Genomic DNA, 11,114 nt, shown 5'->3' on the forward strand with positions numbered 1-11,114 from the left:
TCCTTCAAGCAAATTGTCTGGAAGGCTTGGGCGCCCCCAAGTGCCGTTTTTTCGCCTGGCTCGCGGTTCATAATAGGTTATGGACCTCCGACCGCCTGGCTATCCGCGGATGGCCGCACCAGTTGACCTGTCAGCTGTGTAGATGCCAGCCGGAAACCGCCAGACACATCCTCTTCGAATGTTGCTTCCCAAGAGGATTTGGCAGCAGGCCGCTTCCTGGCTCTCATGTCCGTGACCTGCGGATCAAAAGGGACACGGTCCTTCAGTACTGGCACGCCATCATGGTATCGCCGTCTGCCTGCCCTAAGGGCCTGCAATCCACCGTTATCCTCATAGGGTGGGAGCTGCGGAAGCAGCGGAACGCAAGAGTTTTCAACAACAAGGCCTCCACGCCTTTGGCGCTAATGCAGAAGATTAAGGACGAGGGCAGAAACTGGATCGTTGCCGGCGCTAAACACCTCGCGGAGATCACCTCTTAGGCCTGTCGATGTGTGTCCCCTCGCCTCTTTTGTTATTTTTCTTACCTTTGGCCTAAGTCGTGCTATGTTTGCTCCTTCTATATCAATATAAAAGTCAAAGCTTTTGCCTCTTTCTTCAAAAAAAATTACTAGAAAGTAGTGGCGTGGCTGCGCGCCCGTGTTTGCAAGAGTCTTATGGGGCGCGTTTGGTAGTCTGGGCGCCCCATGGCTCGCATCAGCCCGGCCAAAATCGCCCTGTTTGGTTACCCGGCCGAGCCCGCGTTCTTGCACGAACCGCTTCTCAAAGCACCCTCGGGCCAGGCCCTTGAGGAACGTCTGGTTCGGCCGTTTCTAGCGAGCCACCCCCATTCCGGTAGAACTGGAGAACACCGCGTTCCCGCAGAGCCACTCGCGGGAGATGGTGCGAGCTCGCGCAGGACGGCGAAATCTCGGCGGGATGAATTCGGTCACCGCGCTTGAAATTTCGCCACCGTATATAGGGGCGGCTCTCTCACCGCCAAATTCAAATCCCCCATTCCCCCCTTTTCGAGTTCATCCACCCTTCCCGATCTAGCGCCATGGCCAGCTCTTCCTCACCCGCACGGTCAGCGAAGCTTGCGGCGGCGACGGTGGCAGTGGCGGCGGCTACTGGCCGCGGATAGTCGTCTTCTTCCTCTGCGTCGATGACTTTGGTTGTGGTAAGATTCTGCAAACCTGTAACGGCCCAGGGTAGCACCCCTATTAGTTTTGCCTGTTCTTTTCTTTTTATGCATCATCATGCATCATGCATCATATCATCCATGTTTTTATTAAATAAAACTATTTTGTAAACCCCCCTTGTCTTCTCCTTTAAATAAACCCTAATCTCTCTCCCTCATATTACTTATTTTATAACTAATATTTTCCAACAAAGAAGTTTCTGATTATAATGTGTTCTGTTTTGGTTACGATAAAATAAATATTTTGAAACTATTTTAAAATCTCGTACTCACCTTTGTTTCAAATTCAAAACAGAAAGGTGTTGAATTCAAATGTTTTAATAAAAAGAAAACAGAAAACCTAGTCTACCAGGCCCCCCTCTCTCTGGCCTTTTCTCCCTCTTTTGTTTCCCTTCACCGGCAGCCCATCTCTCTTCCTCCACCGCACGGCCCACCTCCTCCCCTCTGGCCCATCTCTGGCAGCCCATACCCCTTCGGTCCCCTCACCTTTTCGTCCTCGACGGGAGACGACAACCAAAGGCACGCAGAAGGCGTGAGCCTCTTCCTGGTCGACGACAGCTGCCGTGGTCCTCCTCCTCCATCGCCCTCACCTGCTCCCCCCTTATCTCTGCCCTGGACCGCATCCTTCCCCCTCTCTCACGCCTACCTCGCCCCCTTTCTTTCTTCATCTGCAAGCAAACGGGAAAATCTCCCCAACAACCACCACCACCGTGAGCTGCTCCGCCGTGGCGCCGCTAGCTCCGTCCACCCCAAGCCTCGCCGCTGCCACCGTTGGAACCGCCTCGTCGTCCTCTGCCTCTCTGTGCAAGGAATCGAGGCGAGACGCACCCAATCGATCGGGAATTCGCCGATTCTTCTTCGTCTCCGGCGGCAAAAACTCGTCAAATCCTGCGGCCTCCTCCCTCTTCTGCCCGCCCCGTCGGTACGTTGAGCTTCGGGTTGTTCCTGCGCATCTCCTGGACATCCTTACCCCCTCCCTCCCTTCCGTTTTCCTCCTCTCACCTTTGATGCCGTCGCATCCGTCGCAGGAACCCGCCACCGTCGCCTCTCCGATGTCCGCCAGCCGGTTGCACCGCCTCCTTCTGGTCCGCGGCAACGAGGCGCACCCGCCGCCCCCTTCCTCGCATTCTGGAACCCTCGGCGTCGTCCGTGCGCATGCACGCCGCCGCGGTGACCGCCTCCGTCTGGAACGCGCACGGCTTCGGCCCGCCTCGAGCACCTGCAGTGCGTGCACGGAAGCTCCGCCACGCTGGCATCCGACGTGGCCAGCGGGCCCACTCGTCATCGTCTTTGGCTAGCTGCCCTCCGGTGAGAAAACACCCTGAGATCCAGATCTAATCCAGTTTTGCACATGACCCCCTGCATCTTATTCTTTCTAACCCGCAGCCCTGGCGCGGACGGTTATGTTGATAAACCCCTGCAGCTTTTTAAATAAACCCGGGGTCCTCCCCCCGACTGAAATGTTTTTCGGGTCCCTGCCCCAATAAAATAAATCTCTTTTCTATTTTAAATTATAATAAAATCAATCTGTTAATAACTTTTGAATGGTAAAGCAAAATAAAAAGTGTTCTATATGAAAATTGATCAGAAAAATGAGAGGAACAAGAATATGCCATCCATGCTTGCTGTTTCCTTATGCATCATATAAATTCGTGATAGTTTGCATTATCACCTAATATGGAACATATGGAATATGTGGGATATTATATAAATGTTGTCCCGGTTCCATTTAACTTTGATGTAGCTCACCCCTGCCATGTTTGCTATGCTAATCCACCCTTAAATTTGTCGGTAGAAAATGCAACTCCAACCTTAATTTGATTGTCCGGGGTTCCCACTCCGATTAATATGGATAAGTGCATCGCATCATATCTGCCATGTCAAGCATATCTTATCATGATCATGCTGATTCTTCTTTAACCGTAGTAGTAAGATTTGCATCCGTTGTGTGTTCCAGCATTTGCTTCTTCCCGGATAGGATCACAAAGTGGTGATGTGAGATACGACGAGTTCTCCGACAAGTTTTTCTTCAGCTTTCCATAGGCGAGCCCTCTCTCTTCACCTATTTACTCTCTCCCTCGCACTACTATCCTTATGTTGCGATTCTTTATCGAGTCACGTGTCCTATCCACTTGTGTACCATAATAATCCTATATGTATCATTCCTTACCCATAGTCGTTGCTTGATGTTTGAGCCTTGCGAGTCGTAGGCGTGTTTAGGCTCTGTAGTTATCTCGATCTGATATCGGGATATGTTGGGTTGTTGGGAGGTTATCACATGCTATATCAGTGGTTGGAGATACACATGCTCTATTTAATTGTTAACAACTAAAATTGTAAGCAGAGGCAACTGTGAGCCCCTTTGCGAAAGCATCGGAACTTTGACTTGCTAATGTCCCCTAGGACCCGAGTTCTTGTTATCTGTTCCGAGATTAAGCGCTCTACCCATGCGTGGGGACGATTATTGGGACCCCTGATACGTCTCCGACGTATCGATAATTTCTTATGTTCCATGCCACATTATTGATGATATCTACATGTTTTATGCACACTTTATGTCATATTCGTGCATTTTCTGGAACTAACCTATTAACAAGATGCCGAAGAGCCAGTTGTTGTTTTCTGCTGTTTTTGGTTTCAGAAATCCTAGTAACGAAATATTCTCGGAATTGGACGAAATCAAGGCCCAGGGTCCTATTTTGCCACGAAGCTTCCAGAAGACCGAAGAGGAGTGAAGTGGGGCCACGAGGGGCCGCCACCATAGGGCGGCGCGGCCCAGGCCCTGGCCGCGCCGACCTATGGTGTGGGGCCCTCGTGTGGCCCCCACGTTGCCCTTCCGCCTACTTAAAGCCTCCGTCGCGAAAACCCCAAGACAGAGAACCACGATACGGAAAACCTTCCCGCAGACGCCGCCGCCGCCAATCCCATCTTGGGGGATTCTAGGAGATCTCCTCCGGCACCTCGCCGAGAGGGATTCATCTCCAGGAGGACTCTTCACCGCCATGGTCGCCTCCGGAGTGATGAGTGAGTAGTTCACCCCTGGACTATGGCTCCATAGCAGTAGCTAGTTGTTTGTTTTCTCCTCATTGTGCTTCATTGTTGGATCTTGTGAGCTGCCTAACATGATCAAGATCATCTATCTGTAATGCTATATGTTGTGTTTGTCGGGATCCGATGGATAGAGAATACCATGTTATGTTAATTATCAAGTTATTACCTATGTGTTGTTTATGATCTTGCATGCTCTCCGTTATTAGTAGAGGCTCCGGCCAAGTTTTTGCTCTTAACTCCAAGAGGGAGTATTTATGCTCGATAGTGGGTTCATGCCTCCATTGATACCTGGACAGATGACGAGAAAGTTCTAAGGTTGTGTTGTGCTCGTTGCCACTAGGGATAAAATATTGATGCTATGTCTAAGGATGTAGTTGTTGATTACATTACGCACCATACTTAATGCAATTGTTTGTTGCTTTGCAACTTAATACTCGGAAGGGGTTCGGATGATAACCTCGAAGGTGGACTTTTTAGGCATAGATGCGGTTGGATGGCGGTCTATGTACTTTGTCGTAATGCCCAATTAAATCTCACTATATTTATCATGTCATGTATGTGCATTGTTATGCCCTCTCTATTTGTCAATTGCCCGACTGTAATTTGTTCACCCAACATGCTTTTATCTTATGGGAGAGACACCTCTAGTGAACCGTGGACCCCGGTCCATTCTTTTATACTCGAAATACAAATCTGTCTGCAATACTTGTTTTTACTATTTTCTTGCAAACAATCATCTTCCACACAATACGGTTAATCCTTTGTTACAGCAAGCCGGTGAGATTGACAACCTCACTCGTTTCGTTGGGGCAAAGTACTTTGGTTGTGTTGTGCAGGTTCCACGTTGGCGCCGGAATCCCTGGTGTTGCACCGCACTACATCCCGCCGCCATCAACCTTCAACGTGCTTCTTGGCTCCTCCCGGTTCGATAAACCTTGGTTTCTTTCCGAGGGAAAACTTGCTCGCCGTGCGCATCATACCTTCCTCTTGGGGTTCCCAACGAATGTGTGAATTACACGCCATCAAGCATATTTTCACGGCGCCGTTGCCGGGGAGATCAAGACACGCTGCAAGGGGAGTCTCCACTTCCCAATCTCATTACTTTGTTTTTGTCTTGCTTTATTTTATTTACTACTTTGTTTGCTGCATTATATCAAAACACAAAAAAAATTAGTTGCTAGTTTTACTTTATTTTGTATCTTGTTTGCTATATCAAAAACACAAAAAAATTAGTTACTTGCATTTACTTTATCTAGTTTGTTTTATTTACTACTGCTAAAATGGCCACCCCTGAAAATACTAAGTTGTGTGACTTCACTAGCACAAATAATAATGATTTCCTATGCACACCTATTGCTCCACCTGCTACTACAGCAGAATTCTTTGAAATTAAACCTGCTTTACTGAATCTTGTTATGCGAGAGAAATTTTCTAGTGTTAGTTCTGATGATGTTGCTGCCCATCTCAATAATTTTGTTGAATTGTGTGAAATGCAAAAGTATAAAGATGTAGCTGGTGACATTATAAAATTAAAATTGTTTCCTTTCTCATTAAGAGGAAGAGCTAAAGATTGGTTGCTATCTCTCGCCTAAGAATAGTATTGATTCATGGACTAAATGCAAGGATGCTTTTATTGGTAGATATTATCCCCCTGCTAAAATTATATCTTTGAGGAGTAGCATAATGAATTTTAAACAATTGGATAATGAACATGTTGCTCAAGCTTGGGAAAGAATGAAATCTTTGGTTAAAAATTGCCCAACCCATGGACTGACTACTTGGATGATCATCCAAACCTTCTATGGAGGACTAAATTTTTCTTCGCGGAATTTATTGGATTCAGCTGCTGGAGGTACCTTTATGTCCATCACTCTTGGTGAAGCAACAAAGCTCCTTGATAATATGATGGTTAATTACTCTGAATGGCACACGGAAAGAACTCCACAAGGTAAGAAGGTAAATTCTGTTGAAGAATCCTCTTCCTTGAATGATAAGGTTGATGCTATTATGTCTATGCTTGTGAATGATACGTCTCCGACGTATCGATAATTTCTTATGTTCTATGCCATATTATTGATGATACCTACATGTTTTATGCACACTTTATGTCATATTCGTGCATTTTCTGGAACTAACCTATTAACAAGATGCCGAAGTGCCGAGTTCTCTGTTTTCCGCTGTTTTTGGTTTCGAAATCCTAGTAACGAAATATTCTCGGAATTGGACGAAACGAAGACCCAGGGGCCTATTTTGCCACGAACCTTCCGAAGACCGAAGAGCATACGAAGTGGGGCCACGAGGTGGCGACACCACAGGGCGGCGCGGCCAAGGGGGCCCGCGCCGCCCTATGGTGTGGGCCCCTCGTCGGGCCCCCGACTCGCCCTTCCGCCTACTTAAAGCCTCCGTCGCGAAACCCCGATGCGAAAAACCACGATACGGAAAACCTTGCCGAGACGCCGCCGCCGCCGATCCCATCTCGGGGGATTCACGGAGATCTCCTCGGCACCCTGCCGGAGAGGGGATTCATCTCCCGGAGGACTCTACACCGCCATGGTCGCCTCGGGAGTGATGAGTGAGTAGTTCACCCCGGACTATGGGTCCATAGCAGTAGCTAGATGGTTGTCTTCTCCTCATTGTGCTTCATTGTTGGATCTTGTGAGCTGCCTAACATGATCAAGATCATCTATCCGTAATACTCTATGTTGTGTTTGTCGGGATCCGATGGATAGAGAATACCATGTTATGTTAATTATCAAGTTATTACATATGTGTTGTTTATGATCTTGCATGCTCTCCGTTACTAGTAGAGGCTTCGGCCAAGTTTTTGCTTTTAACTCCAAGAGGGAGTATTTATGCTCGATAGTGGGTTCATGCTCGCATTGACACCAGGACGATGACGAGAAAGTTCTAAGGTTGTGTTGTGCTGTTGCCACTAGGGATAAAACATTGGCGCTATGTCCAGGGATTTAGTTGTTGATTACATTACGCACCATACTTAATGCAATTGTCCGTTGCTTTGCAACTTAATACTTGGAAGGGGTTCGGACGATAACCCGAAGGTGGACTTTTTAGGCATAGATGCGAGTTGGATGGCGGTCTATGTACTTTGTCGTAATGCCCAATTAAATCTCACTATACTTATCATGCCATGTATGTGCATTGTTATGCCCTCTCTATTTGTCAATTGCCCGACTGTAATTTGTTCACCCAACATGCTTTTATCTTATGGGAGAGACACCTCTAGTGAACTGTGGACCCCGGTCCATTCTTTTATACTTGAAATACAAATCTGTCTGCAATACTTGTTTTTACTATTTTCTTGCAAACAATCATCTTCCACACAATACGGTTAATCCTTTGTTACAGCAAGCCGGTGAGATTGACAACCTCACTTGTTTCGTTGGGGCAAAGTACTTTGGTTGTGTTGTGCGAGTTCCACGTTGGCGCCGGAATCCCCGGTGTTGCACCGCACTACATCCCGCCGCCATCAACCTTCAACGTGCTTCTTGGCTCCTCCCGGTTCGATAAACCTTGGTTTCTTTCCGAGGGAAAACTTGCTGCTGTGCGCATCATACCTTCCTCTTGGGGTTCCCAACGAATGTGTGAATTACACGCCATCAAGCATATTTTACGGCGCCGTTGCCGGGGAGATCAAGACACGCTCGCAAGGGAGTCTCCACTTCCCAATCTCATTACTTTGTTTTTGTCTTGCTTTATTTTATTTACTACTTTGTTTGCTGCATTATATCAAAACACAAAAAAAATTAGTTGCTAGTTTTACTTTATTTTGTATCTTGTTTGCTATATCAAAAACACAAAAAAATTAGTTACTTGCATTTACTTTATCTAGTTTGTTTTATTTACTACTGCTAAAATGGCCACCCCTGAAAATACTAAGTTGTGTGACTTCACTAGCACAAATAATAATGATTTCCTATGCACACCTATTGCTCCACCTGCTACTACGGCAGAATTCTTTGAAATTAAACCCGCTTTCTTGAATCTTGTTATGCGAGAGAAATTTTCTAGTGTTAGTTCTGATGATGTTGCTGCCCATCTCAATAATTTTGTTGAATTGTGTGAAATGCAAAAGTATAAAGATGTAGCTGGTGACATTATAAAATTAAAATTGTTTCCTTTCTCATTAAGAGGAAGAGCTAAAGATTGGTTGCTATCTCTCGCCTAAGAATAGTATTGATTCATGGACTAAATGCAAGGATGCTTTTATTGGTAGATATTATCCCCCTGCTAAAATTATATCTTTGAGGAGTAGCATAATGAATTTTAAACAATTGGATAATGAACATGTTGCTCAAGCTTGGGAAAGAATGAAATCTTTGGTTAAAAATTGCCCAACCCATGGATCGACTACTTGGATGATCATCCAAACCTTCTATGGAGGACTAAATTTTTCTTCGCGGAATTTATTGGATTCAGCTGCTGGAGGTACCTTTATGTCCATCACTCTTGGTGAAGCAACAAAGCTCCTTGATAATATGATGGTTAATTACTCGAATGGCACACGGAAAGAACTCCACAAGGTAAGAAGGTAAATTCCGTTGAAGAATCCTCTTCCTTGAATGATAAGGTTGATGCTATTATGTCTATGCTTGTGAATGATACGTCTCAGACGTATCGATAATTTCTTATGTTCTATGCCATATTATTGATGATACCTACATGTTTTATGCACACTTTATGTCATATTCGTGCATTTTCCGGAACTAACCTATTAACAAGATGCCGAAGTGCCGGTTCCTCGTTTTCTGCTGTTTTTGGTTTCGAAATCCTAGTAACGAAATATTCTCGGAATTGGACGAAACGAAGACCCAGGGGCCTATTTTGCCACGAACCTTCCGGAAGACCGAAGAGCATACGAAGTGGGGCCACGAGGTGGCGACACCACAAGGCGGCGCGGCCAAGGGGGCCCGCGCCGCCTATGGTGTGGGCCCCTCGTCGGGCCCCCGACTCGCCCTTCCGCCTACTTAAAGCCTCCGTCGCGAAACCCACGATGCGAAAAACCACGATACGGAAAACCTTACCGAGACGCCGCGCCGCCGATCCCATCTCGGGGGATTCCGGAGATCTCCTCCGGCACCTGCCGGAGAGGGGATTCATCTCCCGGAGGACTCTACACCGCCATGGTCGCCTCGGGAGTGATGAGTGAGTAGTTCACCCCTGGACTATGGGTCCATAGCAGTAGCTAGATGGTTGTCTTCTCCTCATTGTGCTTCATTGTTGGATCTTGTGAGCTGCCTAACATGATCAAGATCATCTATCTCGTAATACTCTATGTTGTGTTTGTCGGGATCCGATGGATAGAGAATACCATGTTATGTTAATTATCAAGTTATTACATATGTGTTGTTTATGATCTTGCATGCTCTCCGTTACTAGTAGAGGCTCGGCCAAGTTTTTGCTTTTAACTCCAAGAGGGAGTATTTATGCTCGATAGTGGGTTCATGCCGCATTGACACCAGGACGGTGACGAGAAAGTTCTAAGGTTGTGTTGTGCTCGTTGCCACTAGGGATAAAACATTGGCGCTATGTCCGAGGATTTAGTTGTTGATTACATTACGCACCATACTTAATGCAATTGTATCGTTGCTTTGCAACTTAATACCGGAAGGGGTTCGGACGATAACCCGAAGGTGGACTTTTAGGCATAGATGCGGTTGGATGGCGGTCTATGTACTTTGTCGTAATGCCCAATTAAATCTCACTATACTTATCATGCCATGTATGTGCATTGTTATGCCCTCTCTATTTGTCAATTGCCCGATCGTAATTTGTTCACCCAACATGCTTTTATCTTATGGGAGAGACACCTCTAGTGAACTGTGGACCCCGATCCATTCTTTTAATACTGAAATACAAATCTACTGCAATACTTGTTTTACTATTTTCTCTGCAAACAATCATCTTCCACACAATTCGGTTAATCCTTTGTTACAGCAAGCCGGTGAGATTGACAACCTCACCAGTTTCGTTGGGGCAAAGTACTTTGGTTGTGTTGTGCGGAGTTCCACGTTGGCGCGGAATCTCGGTGTTGCGCCGCACTACATCCCGCCGCCATCAACCTTCAACGTGCTTCTTGACTCCTACTCGGTTCGATTAAACCTTGGTTTCTTACGAGGGAAACTTGCCGCTATGCGCATCACACCTTCCTCTTGGGGTTCCCAACGGACGTGTCAACTACACGCATCAAGCAAATTTCCGGCGCCGTTGCCGGGTAGATCAAGACACGCTGCAGGGAGTCTCCACTTCTCAATCTCTTTACTTTGTTTTTGTCTTGCTTTATTTTATTTACTACTTTGTTTGCTGCACTTATATCAAAACACAAAAAAATTAGTTGCTAGCTTTACTTTATTTACTGTCTTGCACTTTATATCAAAAACACAAAAAAATTAGTTTACTTGCATTTACTTTATCTAGTTTGTTTTATTTACTATTGCTAAAATGGCCAACCCTGAAAATACTAAGTTGTGTGACTTCACTAGCACAAATAATAATGATTTCCTATGCACACCTATTGCTCCACCTGCTACTACAGCAGAATTCTTTGAAATTAAACCTGCTTTACTTAATCTTGTCATGAGAGAGCAATTTTCCGGTGTTAGTTCGATGATGCTGCTGCCCATCTCAATAATTTTGTTGAACTATGTGAAATGCAAAAATATAAAGATGTAGATGGTGACATTATAAAATTAAAATTGTTCCCTTTCTCATTAAGAGGAAGAGCTAAAGATTAGTTGCTATCTCGCCTAAGAATAGTATTGATTCATGGACTAAATGCAAGGATGCTTTTATTGGTAGATATTATCCCCCTGCTAAAATTATATCTTTGAGGAGTAGCATAATGAATTTTAAACAATTGGATAATGAA

The sequence above is a fragment of the Lolium rigidum genome, chromosome 7, assembly GCF_022539505.1.
Source record: "Lolium rigidum isolate FL_2022 chromosome 7, APGP_CSIRO_Lrig_0.1, whole genome shotgun sequence".
Classification (NCBI taxonomy): domain Eukaryota; kingdom Viridiplantae; phylum Streptophyta; class Magnoliopsida; order Poales; family Poaceae; genus Lolium; species Lolium rigidum.